Here is a 26,150-nt window from a genome sequence, read left to right on the forward strand (position 1 = left end):
GCCAGCTCCTCCGCCAGTTCTCTCAGTACCCTTGGGTGGATCCCATCCGGCCCCATCGACTTGCGCACATCCAAGCTCCGTAGCAGGTCGCCAACCATTTCCTCATGGATAGCGAAGGCCACATCCAGCTCCCCATCCCCTTCCACCAGCTCAGGGCACTGGGTGTCCGGAGAACAACTGGTCTTGCCGCTAAAGACTGAGGCAAAGGCGGCATTAAGCACCTCAGCCTTTTCCTCATCCTTAGTAACTAGGTTTCCCCTCGCATCCAGTAAAGGATGGAGATTCTCCCTAGTCCTCCGTTTCGCGTTGATGTATTTGTAAAAGGATTTTTTGTTGTCTTTAACGGCAGTAGCCAGATTGAGCTCCAGATGAGCTTTGGCCTTTCTAATTTTCTCCCTGCACAGCCTCGCTACATCCTTGTAGTCCTCCTCAGTGGCCCGCCCTTTTTTCCAAAGATTATAAACCCTCTTTTTTCTGCTAAGCTCCAGCCGCAACTCTCTGTTGAGCCAGGCCGGTCTTCTTCCACGCCGGCTCATCTTTGGGCACGTGGGGACGGACCGCTCCTGTGCCATCACGATTTCCTTCTTGAGGAGCGCCCAGCCTTCCTGGACTCCTCTGCCCTTCAGAACCGCCTCCCAAGGGACTCGGCCAACCAGCGTCCTGAGCAGCTCAAAGTCAGCCCTCCGGAAGTCCAAGACAGCAGTTTTACTGGTCCCCTTCCTGGCCTCGCCAAGAATAGAGAACTGAACCATTTCGTGGTCACTCTGCCCCAGACAGCTTCCGACCACCACATCTCCCACCAGTCCTTCTCTGTTTGTGAAGAGAAGGTCTAGCGGGGCACCACCCCTGGTAGGTTCACTGACCAGCTGCGTCAGGAAGCTATCTCCCACGCTCTCCAGAAACCTCCTAGACTGCTTTCTCTGTGCCGTGTTGTGTTTCCAGGATATGTCCGGGAAGTTGAAGTCCCCCACGAGGACAAGCGCCGACGATTTTGCAACTTCTGTCAGTTGCCTATAAAACTCCTCATCCGTCTCCTCATCCTGGTTCGGCGGTCTATAACAGACCCCCACCAGGATGCTAGCCTTGCCGGCCTTCCCGCGGATCCTAACCCACAGGGATTCAACCTTATCATTCCCAGCCTGGAGTTCCACAACATCAAAAGATTCTCTAATGTAGAGAGCCACGCCACCACCCCTTCTGTGCTGCCTGTCCCTCCTGAAGAGCCGATAGCCAGGCATTGCAGCACTCCAGTCGTGAGAGCGGTCCCACCACGTCTCCGTGATGGCAACCAAATCGTAGCCTGCCTGCTGCACAATGGCTTCCAGCTCCTCCTGTTTGTTACCCATGCTGCGTGCATTAGTGTAGATGCACTTCAGCTGGGCCATCGCCTTCTTCCCCGGCCTAGCCATTGTTTCCCCCGGCACAGCTCCGACAAGCCTTGTTTGAGCCCCGTCCCCCTTCTTACCTAGTTTAAAGCTCTCTCTATGAGCCCCGCCAGCTCCTGGCCTAGGATCCGTTTTCCCCTTGGAGATAGAGACCCATGTGGGGCCATCAGGCCGGGTGCCGAGTAAAGCTCCCCATGGTGAAAAAACCCAAAATTTCTATGCTGGCACCAGCCTCTGAGCCACCTATTAACCACATGAGCTTTCCATGTCCTCTCCGTGCCTCTCCCTTCCCCCGTAGGGATGGACGAAAACACCACCTGCACTCCCGCTCCCTCCACCAATCGTCCCAGCCCCCTATAGTCCTGTTTGATGGCCCTGAGGCTTCTCTTTTCAACATCATCGCTGCCAGCCTGGACTATCAAAAGCGGGTAATAGTCAGAGGGGCGAACCAGGTTTGGAAGCTTCCTGGTAACGTCTCTGACCCTGGCCCCAGGGAGGCAGCAGACTTCCCTATGTGTGGGGTCAGGCCGACAAATAGGGCCCTCCGTTCCCCTGAGGAGGGAGTCGCCCACAACAATCACCCTTCTTTCTTTCTTGGTGGAGGCAGTCCTGAGGCGTGGAGTCAACTTCCTCACCTCAGGCATCCTCCCGGGTAGGCTTCCTACCTCATCCTCACCCACCATGGGTTGAGAGGTCCAAGGGGCGCACCGCAACATGGTGGGAGAGCCAATGGAGGTGACACAATGTACTTAGAGAGACGGGGGGCATGGCACAACACAGCGAGAAAAAATGAGGGATGTGCCACCACAGGCTGAGTGAGCTAAAGGGCGTGCCACAAGGCAGCGGCAGGAGAGCTGAGGGGTGCACCGCAACGTACTTCGACAGTCGAGGGGCATGGCCCAACACATTGGGAGAGCTGAAGGGTGAGCTACAACACGGCAGGAGAGCCAAGGTGCAATCCACAGTGGGCTGAGAGATCTGAGAGGCATGCTGCAACAGAAAGCTGAGGGACACACCACATCGCAGTGAGAGAGCCAAGGGACGTGCCACATCACACTTAAGGAACCGAGGGAACTGCCACAATGTAGTTAGAGAGCTGAGGGGTGCGCCACAACGTAGTTAGAGAGCCGAGGGGTGCGCCACAATGTGGCAGGAGAGTAGGGGCACGCTGCAACAGGCTGAGAGAACTGCCTCAACGCAATGGGAGAGATGAGGGATGCGCAGCAATGTGGCAGGTGAGTGGACGGGTGTGCCACACTACTGTGGGAGATCCAAGGGGCATGCCACGATGCGGAGGGAGAGATGAGGAGCACTCCATAATGTGCCTGGAGAGCCAAAGGGGACACTACAACGTACTTAGAGAGCCAAGGGAGCTGCCATAATGTGGCAGAAGAGCTGAAGGAGGTGACAGAACATAGTTAGAGAACAGAGGGGTACGCCACAACTTGGAGGGAGAGCTGAGGGGCATGCCGCATGCGACGGGATACCCGAAGGGCACACCACAACATACTTAGACAGCCAAGGGAGGGCTGTCTAAGTACACACAATGCAGCAGAAGAGCTGAGGGATGTGCTACAATGGGCTGAGCAAGCCAAGGGGTGTGCCACAAAGGGTCTGATAGAGACAAGGGGCACACTGCAATGCAGCAGGAGAGCCGAGGGGCGCGGCACAGCGGGCTGCGAGACTGAGAGACATACCTCAACATGGCAGGAGAGCCAAGGGGCACGCCACAACGTGGCGGGAGAACACAGAGAGAGACGAGGAGCGTGCTGCAGCAGGTCTGAAAGAGCCAAGGAGTGCAACGTGATGGGGGAACACAGAGAGAGCAGAGGGGCATGCCGCAACATAGTTAGAGGGCTGAGAGAGGTGACAGAATGTAGTTGGAGAAACAAGGGGCTTGCCACAATACAGCAGGAGAGCCAAGGGACGCAGCCCGATGCAAGGAGAGCTAAGAGACATGACAACATCTTAGAGAGCTGAGTGGTGCACCATAACGCAGCGGGCAATCCGAGGGGTGCTCCGCAACAGAGATAGAGAGCTGAGGGGCATGCTGCAACGAACTTAGAGTCAAGGGAACTACTGCAACGCTGCAAAAAAGCCAAGGGAGGTGACAGAACATAGAGATCTGAGGGACATGCCACAACAGGCTGAGGGAGCCGAGGGGTGCGACACAAAGAACATAGAGTCAGGCAGGCCACAACAAACTTAGAGAGCCGAGGGGCGCTCTACAACAAAGATAGAGAGCCGATGCAAGTACCACTATGCTGCAGGAGAGCACCACAATAAGCTAAGAGGGCCAAGGGAACCATTACAACACTGCAGAAGAGCTGAGGGGTGCACCACAGAGGGGCAAGAGAACGCTGAGAGAGAGCTGAGGAGCGCACCGCGCTGGCACGGGAGAGCCAAGGGGCATACTACATTGCGGCAAGAGAGCCAAGGGGCACAGCCCAATGCAATGAGAGCCAAGAGATGTGACAACATCTTAGAGAGCTGAAGGGTGTGCCATAATGCAGCAGGAGATCCAAGGGGTGCTCCACAACAGAGATGGAGAGCCGAGGCAAGCGCCACAATGCTGCAAGAGAGCTGAGGAGCGCACCACGTTGTGGCATGAGAGCCAAGGGGCATGCCGCAACGAACTTAGCCAAGGGAACTGCTACAATGCTGCTGAAGAGCTGAGGGAGGTGTCAGAACATAGAGAGCTGAGGGACGTGCCACAACAGGCTGATGGAGCCGATGGGTGCAAGAGAAAGAACAAAGAGGATCAAGCAAGGCGTCACAATGCGGCAGGAGAGCCAAGGGGTGCGCCACAATGCAGTGGGAGAGCCGAGGGGCACGATTAAATGGGCTAAGTGAGCCAAAAGGTGTGCCACAATGGGCTGAGAAAGTCGAAGGGCGCACCGCAAAGAACACAGAGAGTCAAGGGAGGTGCTACAGCGCTGCGGGAGAGCCAAGGGGCATATGCCATACTTGAGGTGCAACCTCACCAGAGCAGAGTACAAGGGGACAATCACCTCCCTGGTCCTGCTGGCTACACTATTCCTGATACAAGCCAGGATGCCGTTGGCCTTCTTGGCCACCTGGACACACTGCTGTCTCATGTTCAGGCAAACATCGACCAACAACCCCAGATCCTTTTCCTCTGCACAGCTTTCCAGCCACTCTGCCCCAAGCCTGTAGCGTTGCATGGGGTTGTTGTGGCCAAAGTGCAGGACCCGGCACTTATCCATGTTGAACCTCATCCCATTGGCCTCTGCCCATCGATCCAACCTGTCCAGGTCCCTCTGCAGGGCCTTCCTACCCTCCGGCAGATTGACACTTCCCCCCAACTTGGTGCCGTCTGCAAACTTACTGAGGGTGCGCTCAATTCCCTCGTCCAGATCATCAATAAAGACATTAAAGAGGATGGGCCCCAACACCGACCCCTGGGGAACACCACTCGTGACAAGTCACCAGCTGGATTTCACTCCGTTCACCACCACTCTCTGGGCCTGGCTGTCCAGCCAGTTTTTCACCCAGCAAAGAGTGCACCTGTCCAAGCCACGGGCTGCCAGGTTCTCCAGGAGACTACTGTGGGAGATCATGTCAAAGGCTTTGCTGAAGTCTAGGTAGACTACGTCAACAGCCTTTCCCTCATCCACCAGAAGGGTCACCCGGTCATAGAAGGAGATGAGGTTGGTCAGGCAGGACTTGCCTTTCATGAACCCATGCTGAGCGAGCCTGATCCCCTGGTTGTCTTGCACATGCTGTGTGATTGCATTCAAGATGACCTGTTCTATCACCTTTCCTGGCACCGAGGTCAGGCTGACAGGCCTGTAGTTCCCCAGTTCCTCCTTACGACCCTTCTTATAGATGGGCATCACATTAGCAAGTCTCCAGTCATCCAGAACCTCTCTGGATGGCCATGACCACTGACAGATGATGGAAAGAGGCTCAGCAATCATATCCGCCAACTCCCTCAGCACCCTCGAGTGGATCCCATCTGGTCCCATGGACTTGTGACAGTCCAGGTGGAGCAGCAGGTCTCTAACTGTTTCCACCTGAACTGTGGGGGGTTTCTTCTGCTCCCTGTCCCAGACTTCCAGGTCAGGAGGCTGAGTACCCCAAGGATAACTGGTCTGACTATTAATGACAGATGTAAAGAAGACATTGAGGATCTCAGCCTTTTCCTTATCCTCAGCAGTCATTTTCCCCCCTGCGTCCAGTAAAGGATGGAGATTCTCCTTGGCCCTCCTCTTGCCGTTAATATATTTGTAAAAACATGCTTTGTTATCTTTTACCATAGTGGCCAGGTTGAGCTCATGTTGGGCTTTAGCCTTCCTGATTTTTTCCCTGCGTATGCTGGCAACTTCCTTGTACTCTCCCCGAGTTGTCTGTCCCTTCTTCCAACGAACATAAACTCTCTTTTTCTCCCAGAGACTCAGCAAAAGTTCCCTGTTCAGCCACGCCGGTCTTCTTCCCCGACGGCTCATCTTACAGCACATGGGAACAGCCTGCTCTTGCACCTTTAAGACTTCCTTCTTGAGGAGCATCCAGCCTTCCTGGACCCCTCTGCCCTTCAGGACTGACTCCCAAGGGACCCTCCCTACCAGTGTTCTGAACAGTCCAAAGTCTGCCCTCAGGAAATCCAAGGTAGCAATTTTACTGACCCCCCCCCTCCTGACTCCACCAAGAATAGAGAACTCTACCATTTCATGGTCACTCTGCCCAAGACAGCTCCCGACCACCACATCTCCCACCAGTCCTTCTCTGTTCATGAATAGCAGGTCTAGCGGAGTACCTCCTCTGGTAGGCTCACTAACGAGCTGAGTCAGGAAGCTGTCTTCCACACACTCCATTGATGGAGCAGCTAATCTCAGAAAGACACATGAAGGACAAGAAAATCATCAGGAGCAGTCAGCATGGATTCACCAAGGGTAGGTCATGCCTGACCAACCTGATAAACTTGTACAATGAAATTACCAGCCTGATGGATGAGGGGAGAATAGCGGATATTCTCTACCCAGACTTCAGGAAGGCATTGGAAACTGGACCCATAAGATCCACATGGACAAACTGTGGATGCATGAGCAAGATGAGCAGATAGTGAGGTGGACTGAAGACTGGCTGAAGGGCTGAAGCCAAAGGGTGGTGATCAGTGGCACAAAGTCTAGTTGGAGTCCAGTATCTAGTGGTGTACCCCAGGGGTCAATACTGGGTCCAAATCCTGTTCAACATCTTCATTAATTATCTCGATGATGAGGTAGAGTACACCCACAGCAAGTTTGCACATGACAAAAAACTGGAAGGAGTGGCTGATTCAACAGAGGGTCATGCTGTCATCCAGAACGGCCTGCACAGGCTGGAAAAATGGTCTAACAGGAATCTCATCAAGTTCAACAAGGGGAAGTGCAGAGTCCTGCACCTGGGAGGGAACAACTCCAGTTGTTGTACATGCTGGGGGCCACCCAGCTGAAAAGCAGCTTTTTAGAAAAGGCCCTGGGGGTCCTCGTAGACACCAAGTTGAACACGAGCTAGCAATATAGCCTTGCAGCAAAGAAGGCTAATTGTATCCTGGGCTGCATTAGGTGAAGTATTGCCAACAGGTCAAGGTAGGTGATCCTTCCCCTCTACTCAGCTCTAGTGAGGCCACACCTGGCATCCTGTGTCCAGTTCTGGGCTCCCCAGTACAAGAGAGACGTGGACATACTGGATAGAGTCCAGTGCAGGGCCATGAAAATGACTAAGGGACTGGAATCTCTCTTGTATGAGGAGAGGCTGAGAGAACTGGGGTATGTGTGTGTCTCAAAACAAAGAGTTAGATATATCAACAGCTCTAAGGGTTTATACAGACTCAGCATAAACCACAACTTCCACAAATTATTTTAACCACCATTTAACTCACTTGCTCCATCCATCCAAAAACTGAATGCATGTGTACCACCTTCATGTTACCTACAATACTAAGCAACAGGCACTCTTGGGACTTTTATTTCACATCTGAGAAATAAAGCAAAGCAACAGCTAGTGACTTCCAGCGCCTGACACTCAAGTTTGCAACAGTACATTTGCAATATCTCCTTAATGTGGTTTTATGCATAGTTTAACATGCACAACTTTTCTCCTCAGTGTCAGAGAGAATTAGTTACCACTTGCCTAGGAATCAGAGGAAAACTACACTGCTGAATTTGCTCCTGATAGCACAAACTGTCCAATGAAGAGCAAGAGATTTCTATCTGGCTCAGGAAGCTTCCAATGTTTTATCACCATCTGGTAAGTACTGCAAATAGATACTCCAACCTGCTGTGAGACCAACTTGCTAGTAAAAAACAGCAGTACAGTCTGCTAGCCACAAAGAACATGTTTAAGGGAATTCACAAAAAGATTTTTTTATTTTTTATTTTTTTATTAAAAGGACACTGCTGTCTGAAGCAACCAAAGCTATCTGATATCAGGGTGCATGCCCATCCACTTATGATTTTTGTCTTCTAGATCACTTATCTCCAACCCTGTTGTGCACCACCTCTCAGTCATGGTATCACACTTGAAAGCATGACATACATTAAGAGCCTAAAACATTTAACTCCTGCATTCTGATAGGCCTTGACAATTAAGGTGTTTCCTGTTGAAACTTCAAATAGAACATAAGACAGACACTGAACACTGGTACTTGCTAATTTTCGGCCACTACCTTTATTACTTGAGCTTCAAAATCAGTATTATAGTCTTTATATGAGTTAGTCTCTAGCAAGATCCAACGTGTTTTTCTAGTCTGTTATATGAAAGCACAATATTTGCTAGGCATTAGTAGAAAACTGGAGGTGAAGTTCTTAGATTCCATTCTTGAATTCAGGACTTCTTAAATAACAAATATCACTTGTGCCACCTGCACAGAAACTACATTAGTTTTCAACATGAGTTTTAACTTCCAAGCTGCATCCACATAATGGATTCAAACAAATAAGACTGCATTACATTTGCGACTTACCATGATTATTTGCTTTTGAACTTCTTAGAAAGTGTTCTAGTTTAACCTGATAGGCAGCTAAGCACCACACAGCCATTCACTTCACCACCACCACCCACACACAATGGGATGAGGGAGAGAAAGGGGGGGGGGGGGGGGGGAGTTTTTTTAAAAATGTGTGAATTGATATAAAGACAATACAATAGGACAGAAAAGGAAGAGAAATAATAATAATGATGATGATAAGAAATTATACAAAGCAAGTAATGCACCATGTAATTGCTCACCACCTGCTGACCGATGCCCATTTCATCCCCAAGCAGCAGCCCCCACTCACCCCATCCCAGCCAACCACCCCAGTTTTATTGTTCAGCATGACATCATATGGTATAAAATATCCCTTTAGCCAATTTGGGTCAGCTGTCCTGGTTGTGTCCCCTCCCAGCTTCTTGTGCACCCCCAGCCTCTTTGCTGGCAGGGTAGCACAAAAAGCTAAAAAATCTTCGACTCTGTGTAATGAAAAAAATAACTCCCTCCCAGCCAAAACCAGGACACAAACTCATTTAAATTTAAGGTAATTTCAAAAATTTATCTTCTGATCATGTGACTCAAAGCATTAAAAGCTTGTTATAAAATCATTATACCAATCTATTATACAGTTCCAGACATTTTAATGTATACCGAAGAATAGAGAGATCAAACATTTTTTAAACCATGTTTTTTAGCAGTTACACAAAAGCTTTAAGTCAACGTACATTCTAATAATTGAATTCCTTCTGAACTATTTCAAATAGATGAAAGGAAAATTTAAGTGTTTTTTCCTCAGTTTGTGAGAAACAAAGTTGTGTTTTTGCAGTAGAGAACTAATTTTCTGTATTCCAAGGTAGTTGTGTAGTCACAATAAGGAGAAATGCTAAGTAGATAAGTGGACAGTAGAAGGCCTCACTGCTCCAAAATAAGGTGGAAGCTTGAGAAAAAGAGGATGAGCAGTGTGGGAACAGTAAAACAAAGATCACAAGTTCTCAAAACATAAGAAAGGAGAAATTAAAGGGTTGAAAAAAAGAAAAATTGTACATATATGATATAGAGGAGCGTCGAGTAGCTTGTGAACCTGTAGTACTCAGCCAATGAGGAAACAGGGGAGGTGATCAGTTGTCGGGTAATAGGGAATAAAAGGTTATGATTTGTTTGCTATAATGCGCTCCTAATTGACAGGACGCCCGCCATTGCAATCGCAAATAAAATAGCTTCACAGAAGATCCTGTCTGAAGAAAATTGAGATTTTTCTCACAGCACCATACCAGCTACTAGGAGGAAAATTAACTCTATCCTAACCGAAACCAGGACAGTCTTTCAACAAGAAAAAGCACTTTTAAAGCTTGAAATAAAATTAGTGTTTCACTCCTTCCACCTTTCCCTTCAAGGAACACACATACCAATCCCACTTTGTACTGAGTCAGATTACAATGAAGTTAAATATCCAGAGCTACTATTACGTTGCTGAATGAGAAGATGTTCATGTTAAAGTTGAGCAGTAAAACGGTTGGCAAAATAGTTTGTGTAGGCTCAGTTTAAACTTGAGATTCAGAAAGTCATCCTCATCAGAAATTGGTAGCTTCTATTTAAACCTATTTAAAGCTTCTATTTAAAGATAATTTAGAACCCCAAGAAATTTGGAAGTTTACTTTCTTAACCCTTTGTAGCGTTTCAAGCAAGAGAAGTAGCTTTCATTGGCCCCTTCTTGACTTTCATATTATACAATGTGCACAGTGAAAGATTTGATCACTTAGGAGTGATAATAAATGTTGAAAATGATAGAGTAAGCTACTAGAGCAATATATAAATATATATATATTTTAGTTTGAATTTATGTAGCTATTCCACTTGTGGCTAAATTCGTCCACGAGCATATAAATATTTAACTTGTTTAGAAGTACATTCAATTGCATCAAGATTTAGATGTATTCTGAGGGAACTGGGGTGGTTTAGTCTGGAGAAGAGGAGGCTCAGGGGAGACCTTATTGCTCTCTACTACTATCTGAAAGGAAGTTGTGGGGAGCTAGGGGTCGGCCTCTTCTCACAGGTAACTAGTGATAGGACTAGAGGGAATGCCCTCAAGTTGCGCCAGGGAAGGTTTAGGTTGGAAATTAAGAGACATTTCTTCTCAGAAAGAGTAGTCAGGCATTGGAATGTGTTGCCCAGCGAGGTGGTGGAGTCACTGTCCCTGGGGGTATTTAAGGAAAGGTTGGACCTGGTGCTTAGGGAGATGGTTTAGTGGGTGATATCGGGTGGTAGGGTGATGGTTGGACTAGATGATCGTGGAGGCCTTTTCCAAAATTAATGATTCTATGATTCTATGATTGACATTCACCCCGTAAATACTGAAGGCTGTTAATAAGACTAATTACCTTTTACCCTAAGCAGCCACTAACAGTATCACACATCTCTACTTAAATATAACTGCTGCTTTGAATTCTGTATTGGGTTTGTATGGCAAGGTTTTGGTAGCGGTTTTGGGAACAGGCACAGGGATTACTGCCAATAACCCAGACCGGGAAGCTGTGCACGGACCGAGGTAAGGGAAACTTTACCGTATCTTGCCTCGGGTTGGGTTCGGGGAGACTCTGGTGTGAATGAGTGTGAGTGTGAATGAGACGCACTTTTAGTGCGAAGCGAATGTGAAGTCCCGATCCGCGAGGCTCAGTGATCCTGCGAGGGGATGAACAAAGTCCCCTTGGCTGGAGAGGGACGAAGCAAAAGAGAGAGGAGAGGAGTGAAAGACAGTCTCGGAGGTTTGGGCCCTTAGGTGTACGGTACCCCGAGCATGGTGAAGTGAGGTGCTCGGCAGTACACCCCACCTCTGTCCTAATCCTAGGTGAAGGCGTGTGGTACCCTGTGGGTGGTAAAGTCCCCAGCAGCACGTCAGGAAGAGATGGGGATTAAGGGTTCCAAGAGTCAGCGGGGTGGGGTTGGAGACCCCGGGATTGTGCCTAAAGATAGCCCTTTGGAGAGAATGATAAGGATTTGGAAAAACAACCCAAAACTAGGGAAAAAGATTTAAAAATATACATAATTTAAAAATGGTTAAATATTGTGTAATTGTCTGGCCTAAAAAGCTAATAAAAGGAACTTCAGTATTTTGGCCAAAATACGGGTCTGATGAAAATTCAGGCTTGAAATTTATATGTAAACACTAAGGCTCCGTTTTCAGAGGAGGAATCAAGTTATGCTCCCTATAATCCTAATATTGCACCGGAGGCAGCGGCAGCTGCTCCAGGAGGGGAGAAAGGGACTGCAACTGACACTGTCCCTGGAGAAGTCGCGCCGGGGAGCGCGGAGCGGCAGGAGCGGGGGCGGGGTCCCGGTGGGGCCTCGGGGCCGTGCAGGGCCGACGCGGGCCCGTGCCACTCCCCCCTTACCAGCAGAGGGGTTAGGAGTTTTAAGAAGGAAATGAAGCCTTTAATTGAGGGCCTAGCTGAACAGTCAAATCCGTTTCTAAGTCCTAATTTGTATTCCGGGGGGGGCGGGAAATGTCAATCTTGAGTATGTTATTCACTGGAGAAGAATGTTTAGGAGGGGAATGATTTGCCAGGCAGCTATACAAGAATGGGAAAGAACTAACATCCCCCCCCCCCCCCCCCCCCAACCGAGAGTAATTCCGATAGAGCAGAAATATCCGCTTATCCAACTGAAGCAATAACAACCCACAACATAGAAATCCTATGAGAGGTTCGGGGTCAGAATTAGAAAGTACTCGGGGATGAATCCTGAGGACCCAGTAGCCCAAGGGCTATTTTATTTTGTTATTAAAAGTTTATTTTGTGATTAAAGCCTGGCCAGATATACAGAAAAAGCTTCAGAAGGTGGGAGGATGGAGTGTACAGTGCTGGTAGTGTGGAGGTGTATGCCAGGAGGGGAGATGAGAAGGAAAAGCAGAGAGTGAAACTAATGGTATTCACAGCGTACTGGGTAGTGAGGCAGAGGGCTAGAGATAGAGGGCCCAGGATGGAAAGGAGAGGAAGAGAGATGGAGGAATAGCAGACAAGGAAAGCTACCTGTGTTGCAGCCTAAATCCTAGCAGGGACAGGCTTTGAGAAGATGTTTTAAGTGTGGCCAGGCCGGCCACTTCAAATAGGAATATCCGGAGTGGAAGAAGGAGAAGAGATTGCTGTTATAAATTCAGAATAGGGGAGTCAGGGCTTCTCAGAAAGCTAGTTCCCTAGTAAATGAAAAAGTGTACCTCAAGGGCTCCTCAAGTGTACCTCAGTGGGGATCACTCTACAATTATTGTTACAGGCAAAACAGACTTAGCATAGGAAGATTAATAAACTTTATTACCTATTGCTGACGGGCTGGAGCGGTGAGAAACAGAGAAACAAGCTGGGGGCACCTTCCCCCATCCACTCTCTTCCACCTCTTCCCTGCTCTGAGTGGTGCGGGGGGGGGGGGGAGGGGCTGGAGTGGGGGCTGCTGTCAGTCCGTGGTGCTTCGTTTCCACTGCTCCTTCACAGTCACTCTCCCCCCCGCTCTGTTGTGGGGTGCCGACCTTCCTGGGCTGATCCTATGTGGGTTTCTCCCTGGGCAGCGAAAAACAGGCTCTTTGGGAGCTGCTCTGGTGTGGGGTCCCCCTCGTGGGGTGCCGACCTCCCTGGGCTGTTCCTGAATGGGCTGCAGCGTGGAGATCTGCTCCGATGTGGTACACCATGGGCTGCGGGGGTCTGCCTTGCCCACCAGGGGCCACTCTGTGGGCCGCGGGGGGGCTTCGGCTCCGGCACCTGGAGCACCTATGCACTGCACTCCCCCTCCTCTGCACTGACCTTGGTGTCTGCAGGGAGGTTTCTCACTCCTCACTCTCCCAGCTGCTGTTGTGCAGCAGTTTTTTTTTCCTTTTCTTGGATGTGCTCACATAGAGATTTAAACTGCATTGCTCATGGCTTGGCTCTGGGCAGCGGTGGGCCCCTTTGGAGCCAGATGAAACTGGCCCTTATCTAACATGGGGCAGCTGCTGGATTCTTCTCACAGGGGCTACCACTGCAGCCCCCCCTACCAGAACCTTGCCATGTGAACCCAATACACTGAGGCAGCTAAGTCATTACTGGCCTGTAAAGTATTAAGGCTTAAATTGACTAATGAAACCCTAAATGTGATGGGGGTAGAAGGGACTGGGATAACAGTGCCACTTTTTGGGGACACCAAGCTGAGACTAGGGATAGAATGATCACTGGGCAATTATTGTATGCACCCGAGGCAGGGACTAACTTTTTGGGAAAGGATTTGATAATGAAATTGGGCATTCAAATAGTAAATTGTTAGGCTGGAATAACGGTGTTATTAATGGAGTGCTCTCAGGCCCTGAGAGCAAAGATATATTTGCCTTTGAGTGGAAAGACTCTGAAATGGGGCGGAAGCAGCAATACAGATGGACAATTTTACCTCAGGGGTTTACAGGGCCACCAATTTATTTGGGCAAGTTCTAGAACAGATTTTGGAGCAATTCCAACCTCCAGAGGAGGTGTTACTGTTACAATATGTGGATGATATTTATTGTCAGGACAGCAGAAAACAGTTGTGAAGGAAGCCACTAATAAGCTATTAGACTTTCTGGGAAAACAGGGCTTGAAGGTATTGGAAAATAAATTAAAATTCGTAGAAAGAGAAGTCAAGTATTTAGGGCATCTAGTGCCTGAGGGGGAACGAAGAATAAATCCAGAGAGGATTCAGGGAATTGTTGAGCTACCCCTACCCAAAACTAAAAAGAACTAAAAAGTTTTAAGAGAAAGAGGTTTTTAAAGAATTAGGAGTCACGAAATCCAAAGGAAAACAGATACTCCCTGAAGGGAGAGAAATGCTGAATAAAGTACTAATGAGGCAAATATTAACTGCTTTACATCAAGAGGGTCATTGGGGAATTCAAGCAACGTGTGACGCTGTGCTATGGAAATTATGTGTAGGAATATATGTACTCTGGCTGAACAAGTACGCAGGAGTGGTGTAGCATGTCAAAAGGTAAATAGGAAAATTTTCTGCAGTCAGCCCAAAGGGGGGCGAGAACCAGGAAGTCAATGCTTCCAAAATGTACAGGTAGATTTTACAGAACTCCTTAGAGTAGGTAGATTTAAATACTTATTAGTCTTGGTCGATCATTTGTCAGGGTGGGTGGAAGCTTTCCCTTCAGTATCTGCTACTGCGAACATAGTAACTAAAGTAATTCTAGAACAAATAATTCCCAGGTATGGAATTGTTGAAAATACTGACTCTGATCAAGGAAATCACTATATGTCAGAAATATTGCAAGGGCTAATGTGGACTCCAGGAATTAAGTGGAAATTTCACACTCCTCGGCATCCTTCCTCTTCTGGAAGGGTGGAGAGGATCAGACAGTAAGGAAGCAATTGACTAAGTTCTGGAAACTCGGCTTCCCCAAACGAAGTGCTTACCTTTGGCACTTCTCCCGAATTCAAACTGCACCAAGAAAAGATGTGGGAGTTTCACCATATGAAATATTATTTGGATTGCTGTACATGGACAAAGGGAATGAATTACCTCAAATTGAGACAAAAGATGCTTTTCTTAAGAACTGTATACTCGGGCTGTCGTCCTCCTTGTCATCTCTCAGGACCCGTGGACTGTTAGCTCAAACCCCACCCTTGGAAGCCCTGATCCATCCATTCCGAGAAGGAGATTGGGTTCTGATGCGAACATGGAGAGAATCGAAACTGCAACCTGAGTGGGACGGACTGTTCCAAGTGCTCCTGACTACTGAGACGACAGGAAGAACGGCTGAGAAAGGGTGGACTCATACCTGGGTAAAAGCATCAGTTAACCCTGATACCTGAGAGACTGCATTAACAAAGACTTTTAAGGTTAAAACTGTTAAAACTATCTATTGTAAACCTTTAACTTCTCCTTAGAAGAATCCTTAATGAATTAATGAGTAAAAGGGATTGAATGACACAGAATTGGAGCGTTTCCAGGGAACGCTCCCTGGAAGTGGGAGAAAGGGGGGTATTTAATCCCCACCAGAAGAATCCTTATTAGCTTGTGATTTTTATTGTTTTTCTTAATTATTATTTCTTAATTATTATAGGGGTGTATATATACATAGAAATGACGTATTTTAAGTTTATCTTAGTAATACCTATTCTCAGTGGATTAGCGATAGGATGGAGGGAAAAAATCAGCATTTCCAATTAATCCAGAACATCTCTTGAGTTCTATCTCCAAATAATTGTTGGATTTGCACCCAGATGCCTAGAAAGATTGAAGAGGCCTTGTCCCTGATTGCTATTTCCAGCAGCAACTGTGTCTGGATTCTCTAGATTTCTCAAAATGACAGATCATACTCAGTCCCGGGAAGGAATAGATTTTGAAGTTGAGCTCCCTACACGTAGTCCTGGCTACAATATACTGTGTTATCAAAGGCGCCTTTTAAACAACATTGATAGAAACTCAGGGGGCAAGAGTACTGACCCTGGGTGTGGAAATATCCATGAAGTAGGGAATCATCCATACTGTACCGAATATGGTAGCCACGGGAATACTAATATACATAATGCACACCAGATACAACATGAGAATCCTGTAACCGGATGGCCTGTCCCGAATTGCAAGGGACTGGCTATGTGGCAATAAAGCCAGGAAGGTGTTGCCCCTAGGATGGAAGGGAGCTTGCACCCTGGAGGCAATAATTCCAAAAGTAACTATTATTGAAGACCCACAAAGCCAAAGCCCCCTTGAGAACACACGTAGAATTAAGCAGACTACAGATAATCCTTTAGTAAAATTCTCTAGCATTTCACAGCTTTGCAAGGTGGTTTTTACCTTGGTTAAGGGTGAGTGAATTAGAAAACGCTATTGTAAATATCTCAGCTATAATTGAAGAACTAGAAAATAAGTTTGATAAGTTTGCAAAAATATTACTCTAGAATCGAATAGTATTAGATTTATTAATAACCTCATAAGGAGGAGCGTGCACTGTAATTAATATTAGTTGCTGTATATATGTGGATCAAATGGGAAGAATTTGACTGATCTCAAAAATATTTGGGAAAAAAAACCAAACACAACAAGATCCTACATAGAGTAACTCAAGATGACAGTCCCTGGGGATTTAGAAACTTTTGGGAGAAACTAACTTCGTGGTTACCTGAATAGAATTGGCTCAAACAACTATTTGTTGGTATTGTAATAATAATGGCATTGTATATCTATCATCCCCCGTGACATCTGAAGAAGAATATTGCACCTTAATGTTGGAAAAACTCAAGAGTGCGGTATGTGAAGAGGTGCAAAAACAACAATCGGAGTAAGAAAAGAAGAGGGGGGAATTGTGAGAAACAAAGTTGTGTTTTTGCAGTAGAGAACTAATTTTCTGTATTCCACGGTAGTTGTGTAGTCATAATAAGGAGAAATGCTAAGTAGATAAGTGGACAGTAGAAGGCCTCACTGCTCCAAAATAAGGTGGAAGCTTGAGAAAAAGAGGATGAGCAGTGTGGGAACAGTAAAACAAAGATCACAAGTTCTCAAAACATAAGAAAGGAGAAATTAAAGGGTTGAAAAAAAAGAAAAATTGTACATATATGGTATATAGGAGCATCAAGTAGCTTATGAACCTGTAGTACTCAGCCAATGAGGAAACAGGGGAGGTGATCAGTTGTCGGGTAATAGGGAATAAAAGGTTATGGTTTGTTTACTAAAATGCGCTCCTGATTGACAGGACACCCACCATTGCAATCGCGAATAAAATAGCTTCACAGAAGATCCTGTCTGAAGAAAGTTATTTGAGATTTTTCTCACAAGTTCAAATGTTTTAATTTAAAAAAAATAGTCTATATGACCTTTGCTTTGTTATTTATCAGTTTACAAAATACATCATCATCAACATGATTACCAGCTTGACCTCATTATCATCAATGAAGAAAAACTAATAGCTAGTCATGTCAACATGACAGATAGTACATATTTATAAGAAACATCTATAATTTGCACAAGACTTCTATGCTGATAGCATATATAAACACTTTTCCATGTGAGTAAATAGTTCATGTTGTGGAGGATAACATTATGAGCAATTGAATAATGACTATTAAAAAAAAATAGTTCTTCCTAAAGGGTCACCTAGAGATCTTTTTCATTAAAAATTCCAAATAGTGAAACTAATTTTTGGGGGGAGAAAGACTACTCATTTCTCCACCTGTTTTTGAATATGCTGAGGTATACTGAATATTCAAGTCATAGCTGTTTTAGATCAACTTGAATGTTCAAATTTCATGTACATCTCTAGAAGTTCAGGGTTGCATCTATGGTTTATCCTTGCAGAATTACTAAATAGAACTATAACATATTCAGCACTGTATTTTATACAGCTATCATCATCTGCAAAGCAAGCAAATACTACAGGTTTGGGGTATTTTGTGCATACATTATCTCAATTACTTTTTATAAGCATGACTTGCTCAAAAAGTTCTAAATCAGAGATGAAATACCAGTTTCAGTTCACTAGTGTGTTCTCCCCCTCTGACCTTTTGTTTGTGTTAAATGGTATTGAATACTTCCTTTTGGCTTTGGATTTGCAAGACAACTAATGGTTTGAACATGACAACTGCATATTGCAACAAGAACTTTGAATCTACCAAAAGGAAGCCTAAACAATAGCTCAAGCATACAGTCAAAGAGTATAAATAAAGTATCTGCTGCTTTCTAGGAATTACGTACTAACCTTCAGTTACTTTTTACAAAAGTCACATCCTCTATTATCTAAAGAAATATTCCTACTTAATTGCTATCACTTCAGCATCATTGGCTGAATGGAGAGATCTCAGTGTTGCAAGCCTCTCATTCGTATGATGCTGTCAAAATGAAATCATTTAAACTTCTCACTCCATGGCACCCAGATATTTTTCAGTGTATGTATTGCTATGCCATTATGCATGTTATACCACTTACAAAGCCGTACTAACATGGTGAAACTTAGGTGTTGCTCATGCCCAAAAACTGCCTATAAAAGGTGTGTTCATTCCCCATGCAAGTCAGACGCTACAAGCATGGAAGAGAAACCTCAGAGCACTGTCCCCAGCAACCTGTCCTTTTACCTTTTCCCCCAAGAAACACACACGTGCTTATGAAAGACCGCCTACAGAGCATCACTCCCTTCCCATGCAACTACTCAGGCTGAAGTTTCATTTGGGCACAGCAGAACTGCAAGCGCAAGGATGGTAACAACCCCTGCAAACACCAAATAGAAGGAATAAAGTACTACAGAAAATTGAGAAGAAAAAAAAAAAAAAAAGGCAGGCTCAGTAAAGAGGTCTTCACGGCTACCTGAGGGGATACAAGGTGCAAGGGGAGGATACCAGAGGGAGATACAACCCTACTCCCTACCCGAGACACCTCTATGTTACTTCCCAAAACACGCCCGGATTACGGGTAAAAGACACGGCCCACTCCCCCTACCGTCAGCTAGTCAAATCGACAATAAACCACCTCAGTCCACCGATACACCCACCCTCTTCACATTCACTAATTCACGCTCCGGCGCACATACGCGAGCCAGACACTCCCCCCTCAGTATAAAACAATCATCTGCCTCTGCCAGCTAATACTAGCCACCGCCCGTCTACCTCACCTGTAGTCCCCAACCCGTTTCTCTTTATATCCAGACAGAAGAAGTTCCAGAGAAAGAAAAAGGCCAAAAATAGCTATTATTTTCAACACCAATAACCCCGCCTCCAATTCATTCTGATTCTGACCCTGACGACAACCACCACTTCCAGACACAGACACCCGCAGCCTCACCAACACCCGGAAATAGTATCATCATATCATGATCCACTCAGTACTGAATGGGTGGGGAGAATAAAAGAAAGCGTCCAAATCTGCAGGGATAGGAAACCACCAGCCAATCATATATCTCCATTCACTGCCTCGTGGCACCTAACACATGGGATCAGCCAATCAGTAACATCATTACTGGTACACTATTGGGGCTGCTGGAGGTTTATAAATGAGCTGTGTGCTTTTTCTTTACTTTTTGACTATGGGAAGAAAGTTTGCAATTTTCTCTTTTTGTTTTAGCTGTACCTTATTGCATTAGAAGTCTTTGAGCAAGGCAGCAACTGCTAATGTAGATGTAAGGGACTTGGGGTGGGCTGTGTCTTTGGAGTCAAAGGGAGCATGTCAACAGCCAGAATAGGTCAGTCTTGCATAAAAAGGGGGACCTTACCCAGCATCAGCAGTGCTGCTTAAACCTGCCCTTCTCTGGTGGGCTTACCCTGGCTGACTGCCAGATACCCACCCCCTATCCCCAGTCACTCTTACTCCCCCTCCTCAGTAGGACGGGGGAAAAAATAAGATGGACAAGCTTGTGTGTTGAGGTAAAGGCAGTTTAATGAGAAGAAAAGAAAAAAAATTGAACATAAAAACCCCATGTTGTGGTTTAACCCTGTTAGACAGCTAATGCAACCACTTACTCCTAATGGAAATGGGGAGAGAATTGCAAAGGTAAAAGTGAGAAAACTCATGTGCTGAGATAAAAACAGTTTAATAAGTAAAGTAAAAGTTATGTGCACAATAAGGAATTCATTCACTATTTCCCATCAGCAGGCAGATGTTCAGCCATTTCAAGGAAAACGGGACTCCATCAAACAACATTTTCTTGGGAAGGCAAATGCCATAACTCTGAACGTCCCACTTTCTTCCTTCTGACATACTGCCAGAACTTTCTCATGGGGTGGAATTGCCACCAGAAAGACAATCGCCCTCTGTTCTACACTGGGGTGTGGGGGGTTGAGGTGAGAGAGAGATCACAGAATCACAGAATTGTCTAGGTTGGAAGAGACCTCCAAGATCACCTAGCCCAACCTCTGACCTAACACTAACAAGTCCTCCACTGAACTATATCACTGAGCTCTACATCTAAACGTCTCTTAAAGACCTCCAGGGATGGTGACTCAACCACTTCCCTGGGCAGCCCATTCCAATGCCTAACAATCCTGTCGGTAAAGAAGTTTTTCCTAATATCCAACCTAAACCTCCCCTGGCACAACTTTAGCCCATTCCCCCTTGTCCTGTCACCAGGCACGTGGGAGAATAGACCAATCCCCACCTCGCTACAGCCTCCTTTAAGGTATCTATAGAGAACGATAAGGTCGCCCTGAGCCTCCTCTTCTCCAGGCTGGACAATCCCAGCTCCCTCAGCCGCTCCTCATAAGACTTGTTCTCCAGACCCCTCACCAGCTTCGTTGCCCTTCTCTGGACTCTCTTGAGCACCTCCATGTCCTTCTTGTAGCGAGGGGCCCAAAACTGAACACAGTACTCAAGGTGCGGCCTCACCAGAGCCGAGTACAGGGGGACAATCACTTCCCTAGTCCTGCTGGCCACACTGCTTCTTATACAAGCCAGGATGCTGTTGGCCTTCTTGGCCACCTGAGCACACTGCTGGCTCATATTCAGCTGCCTATCAACCAGTACTCCCAGGTCCTTCTCTGCCAGGCAGCTTTCCAACCACTCATCTCCCAGCCTGTAGCGCTGCTTGGGGTTGTTGTGCCCCAGGTGCAGGACCCGGCACTTGGCCTTGTTGAACTTCATACAGTTGGCCTCAGCCCATAGGTCCAGCCTATCCAGATCCTCCTGCAGAGCCTTCCTACCCTCAAGCACATCGACACATGCACCTAACTTAGTGTCGTCTGCCAACTTACTGAGGGTGCACTCGATCCCCTCATCCAGATCATCGATAAAGATATTAAAGAGGACTGACCCCAATACTGAGCCCTGGGGGACTCCACTAGTGACTGGCCTCCAACTGGATTTGACTCCATTCACCACAACTCTTTGGGCCCGGCTATCCAGCCAGTTTTTAACCTGTATGGTTGAAAGTTATGGTATGTTAACCTGTATGGTTAACCTGTATGGTTAATAATAGAGAATAAGAAAAGGAACATAAATAGTGAGTAAATCTTATGCCCCTTCAGATGCTGGGAATTCCATGTTCATGCAGTATCAGACAGAGCCTAGATAGCTTTCCCACAGCAGACTGTGCAGATTCTGTCCATGGAAGGAACCTTCTCCTCTTTGATTGAGCTATTATTTAATTTTCTTACAAGAAAACAACTCTATTCATAAAGGATGTTCACATGTGAACTTCTTGCTGCACTTTAGATAAGGGTAAGGCCACACATGTGGTGTAATCACCAGTAGCAAGTGGGAGCTGCCTGCAAGTTCTTCTGTTACAATGAACTGGCTACATTTATCCTGTGACCAAGGGACATGTGCAGCATAACACAGGCCTGAAGGCCATGCTGCAGCACAGTGCAGCAGAGTGTTACCGTAAAAGTGGCAAATAAAACTCTCAAAGACTTATTTTGAAATCTTAGAAAGTGGGCATTCTTTATTATCAAATCTGCAGCATTGGAGACACACGGGGATTGCTCTGCCAAAGTGTGTCTGCCTTATCAGCACAGACCAAACAAACTTATAATCACAAGGTTTACATATTCATTACATTCCTGGAATTATTTACAGATGTTCCTCCCATCTGTGCAGACTCAATGAATTGAGTCAATGGTCCCGGTGGGGTGGTGGTTGTGTACTCTTTATCTTTGCCTGTTGATTAGCCCTGAGCTTGGTTTTTGCTGTCTTCCTTAAATGGTGTTTCGCTGATGTGCCAACTTCAGTTGAGTTATGCAGGCTGTTTCATTTCCTTCTTATCTTCCCTTTCCTTCTTATCTCCAAGGTCAGTCGACCACATCTTGCAGTCCTTCCACTTCTCCCTTTGTTTTAGCTTATTAGCGCTTGAATAAGCAGAACATATAGTACAAAAATCCCTTACTAGGCAAGACATATAGTACAAGGTTCCTTCCATGATGATATCAATATTATTCAGGCCAAGAGATCTATCTGTATCAAGAGTACAGACTTAGGCCTACTCAGGTTAACTGTGATGTGTATCATTAACTCCTTGATGTACAATAGTCTCCTGGACAGGATCCCTATACTCCCCCTAGTCCCTTGGGTTTAGCTTTTCATTTACATTAGGGGGGGAGGGAAAGACTGAATAATAAGATAGATAATAGTCATTCAAATAGTTGTTAAGTGTTAAGGATGTTATGCAAGCCCCCCAATCCAACAGACTCCAAGACCCAGGTATTCCTCCTTCCAGGCTGCAGAAGCCCAGTCTGGTGTGCTTGTGGACCCAGATTTGTCTGTCCCAGTCTGATGGATATGGCTACTGCTGTTCCCATTTTCAGGTCTGGCCAGTAGAAAGGCTGAGCATGTATCACAGAGAATAAGAGAGAGACACAGAAAGGATGGGAGAGACAGAGACACAGTGTCTGTGACAGACAGATACAGTTGTAGAGCTATAAGCTCATTGGAATTCCACCAACATGGTGGGATAGCTCTCATGACTGGAGCATTGCAATGGAGGGATGCAGGTTCTTCAGGAAGGATAGGTCAAGAATGTGATGAGGGTCTTCCTTCCTCATCCCTCCTGTAAAGGGGAGGCTTCAATGCATAGAGCTGTGCCTTTGGGGCACAAAAGGGTTGAGAGCTTGTGGATAAGGATTAGAAGCCAGAACAGCACAGCTATTGTAGTAGGTGTCTTCTACAGGCCTTCTGCTTAAGAAGAGGAGGCAGATGAAGCCTTCTTTACAGAGCTAGGTAAAGCCTCACAGTCACAGGCCCTGGTATTCATAGATGATTTCAACCACCCCAGTATCTACTGGAATGGCAATACATCTGGGCATAAGCAATTCGGGATATTTCTGGAATGTATTGAAGACAACTTATTGATTCAGATGATCAATGAACCAACTAAGGGAAATACTGTGTTGGACCTACTAGTCGCAAACAGGGAAAAACTGCTGGAAAATGTAAAGGTCAAGGGCAGCCTTGACCACAATGACCATGAGACTGTGGTTTCTAAGATCCTGATAGGAGTGAGCAAGACAAACAGCAGAATTACAACCCTGGACTTCAGAAGAGCAGACTTTAGCCTATCCAGGGACCTACTTGGGAGGATCATGAGAGAAACTGCCCTGGAGGGCAGAGGAGCCAAGTAGAGCTGGGTAATCTTCAAGGACATCCTCCTCAGAGCACAAAAATGGTCCATTCCAATGTGCAGTAAGCTGAGAAAGCATGGCAGGATGGATGAACATGAAGCTCCTGATAGAGCTCAAATACAGAAAGGAAGTACACAGAAGGTGGAAGCAAAGACAAGCTACTTGGGAGGAATACAAAGATATTGCCTACACATATAGGAATGTAGTCAGGAAATCCAAAATTCATCTGGAATTGGAACTAGTGAGGAATGTGAAGGGCAACAAGAAGAGCTATAGTACGTTGGCAGCAAAAGGAATATTTAAGAGAGTGTGGGCCCATTACTCAGTGAAGCAGGGGACCTAGTGATCAAGGACATCAGAAAAGTCATTACTCAATGCATTTTTTTCTTCAGTTTTTTACAGATAAAGTCTGCTCTCAGGTCCCTGAATCTGCTAGCACAGTTTTGGGAAATGAAATAGTAGCACAGTAGAGAGAGTTAGGGAGCACTTAAGCCAATTGGACATATACAAGTCCTGAAGGAGCTGGCCAATGTCACTGGGAGGCCACTGTCTATCATCTTTGAAAGGTAGTGTCAATTGGGGGAAGTTCCTGGTGGCTGGAAAAAGGCAGATGTCAGGTCTGTCTTCAAGAGGGAGGATCCAGACAACTACAGGCTACTCAGCCTTACCCTCATTCCCCAGGAAGCAAATACTCTTAGAAGCCATTTCTAAAGAGATGAAAGACAAGGAAGTGATTGGGAACAGCCAACATGGGTTTAGCAAGGGCAAATCATGACTGTCCAATCTCATTGCTTTCTGTAATGAAGTGACTGACTCTGTGGAAAAGTGGAAGGCAGTGCATGTTGTATACCTTGGCTTTTCATTAGGAAAACAAATGCCATAATTATAATTCTGAATGTGTCCTGTCGTCCCCCCCCCCCCCCCCCCCCCCAACTTTTCTCCTTCTTTCCCCCCTCTCTTTTATTACTGAGCTTTATGTCATATGGTATGGAATATCCCCTTTGGTCAGTTGGGGTTAGCTGTCCTGGCTGCATCCCCTCCCAACTTCTTGTGCATCCCTCTAAGACTAAATCTAGAAGACTTAGTCGTCTTTCAGTCTGATACTAAATACAAATGGGTCATTTGTTCCCCTTCTAGAAGAGATGTAGTGTCCGCAGCATAGTCCTTTCAATGCAAGTAGGAAAGGTGCAGTTTGTTTACATGCTGTTCTGAAACCCAAAGTTGCTTGGCTTTTTGCAGGTACACATAGAGGATATGTATCCTTGCTTACCGAGCAAAAGGAACATCATAACACCCACAAGTCCCTTCTGGCACAAGGCTGCACCCAGGCAGCTCTGTGATTAGCTGAGAGGAAAAGGGAGATGGGGTGGGGCTTACTTCTCCCAGCTTCTCCTTCTCTTGGTCACGTGTAGTTGACACAAGTTGGAGTTCTGTGCTGCACATCCTACGTCATCTAGTGCACAAGGTGGTGGATATAGCATCCAGTTAGGTTGGCAGCAGTGGTGACATCTGTCTCCAAATTGCATTTCCAGGTGGCATGAAAAACACAACAGGTGAGTCACTGGGGAGAAGGTGTGCTGCTGCTCGTATCTGTCTCCACTATGGTGAGGCCACCCCGTGCGGCCTCTCTCTCATCTCTCATGGTTGTCTCATAAGGGTTCCTGTTGGTAGCGAAGGTCATGCTGAGCTGGACTGCTGCTGCCTCTGGAGCACAGGCGCCCTAGGCTTTCAGTGCAGCACTGAGGGGGAGGGGTGGGGAGCACCCGGAAGCAGCAGGAGGGGTATATGGCAGCCGGACTGCATCAATTCGGCCTCAGATGCAAATCGTCTCCGCACTCCAGACTGGGAGTGTCATCTTCGGACACGCTCCTCAGTGGGGACCGCAGGAGACGTGTTCTGCTATGCTGCAGAGTAGGCAACAACTGGAGAGGAATAGAAAGAATGACGAAAGCACGTGGCAGTCTGCTGAGAGCAGCCCGGAATCCCAGCTGCTGATCCCTTGCTCCCTTTCTTTCATCCAAGCAGGCAGTGAGCTCTGCAGTACCTGCTGCTGAGGAGCTGGTGGCAGTGAAAACAGCAGAGGCTGACCCCCAGCTCCCCACAACTTCCTTTCAGGTAGTCATAGAGAGAGAAAGAAAACAACGAAAAAAAGTTCAACCCAGGGATCTTCAGTTCCTGGGAAAATCATAGAGCAAATCTTCTTGGAATACCCTTTTGGGTACATGAAGGAGAAGGTGACTGGGAACTGTCAGAACACATTTACCGAGGGGCTATCATGCCTGACCAACCTACTTACCTTCTATGATAAAATGGATGGATGTCCTGGTTTCAGCTAGGACAGAGTTAATTTTCCTCCTAGTAGCTGGTAGGGTGCTATGTTCTGGATTAGGATGAGAAGAGCGCTGATAACATGCTGATGTTTTAATTGTTGCAGAGCAGTGTTTACACCAGGCCAAGGACTTTTCGGCTTCTCGCTCTGTCCTGCCAGCGGGCAGGCTAGGGGTGCAGCAGGAACTGGGAGGGGACAGACCCAGGACAGCTGACCCAAACTGGCCAAAGGGGTATTCCATACCATCTGACGTCATACTGAACAATTAATATGGGTGCCTGGCCGGGGTGGGGGGCCGGCTGCTCGGGGATAGGCTGGGCATCGGTCAGCGGGTGGTGAGCAATTGCATTGTGCATCACTTGTTTTCTTACACATTATTATTATTAATACTATTATCATTATCACTATTATTATTATTATTGTTATTATTATATTCC

At 46.6% G+C, this 26,150-nt stretch overlaps 1 protein-coding gene across 2 annotated transcripts in view; it reads right to left on the reverse strand.

Annotated features, from left to right (window-relative positions):
* Window positions 1-19,121, reverse strand: part of LOC310888958 (zinc finger and BTB domain-containing protein 5-like) — a 52,273-nt gene extending 33,152 nt beyond the window's left edge. Inside the window, exon 1 of one of the 2 annotated variants that reach the window (XM_083852630.1) lies at window positions 18,953-19,121. The gene's annotated coding sequence lies outside the window, so the exon portion shown is untranslated. Of the gene's footprint in view, window positions 1-12,666; window positions 12,741-18,952 lie in introns of those variants that run through there. The other variant, XM_083852628.1, reaches the window with a different exon arrangement.
* Window positions 19,122-26,150: the final 7,029 nt, after the last annotated feature.

This window comes from Anser anser (genome assembly GCF_964211835.1).
Source record: "Anser anser genome assembly, contig: SUPER_W_unloc_8, whole genome shotgun sequence".
In the NCBI taxonomy this organism is placed as follows: domain Eukaryota; kingdom Metazoa; phylum Chordata; class Aves; order Anseriformes; family Anatidae; genus Anser; species Anser anser.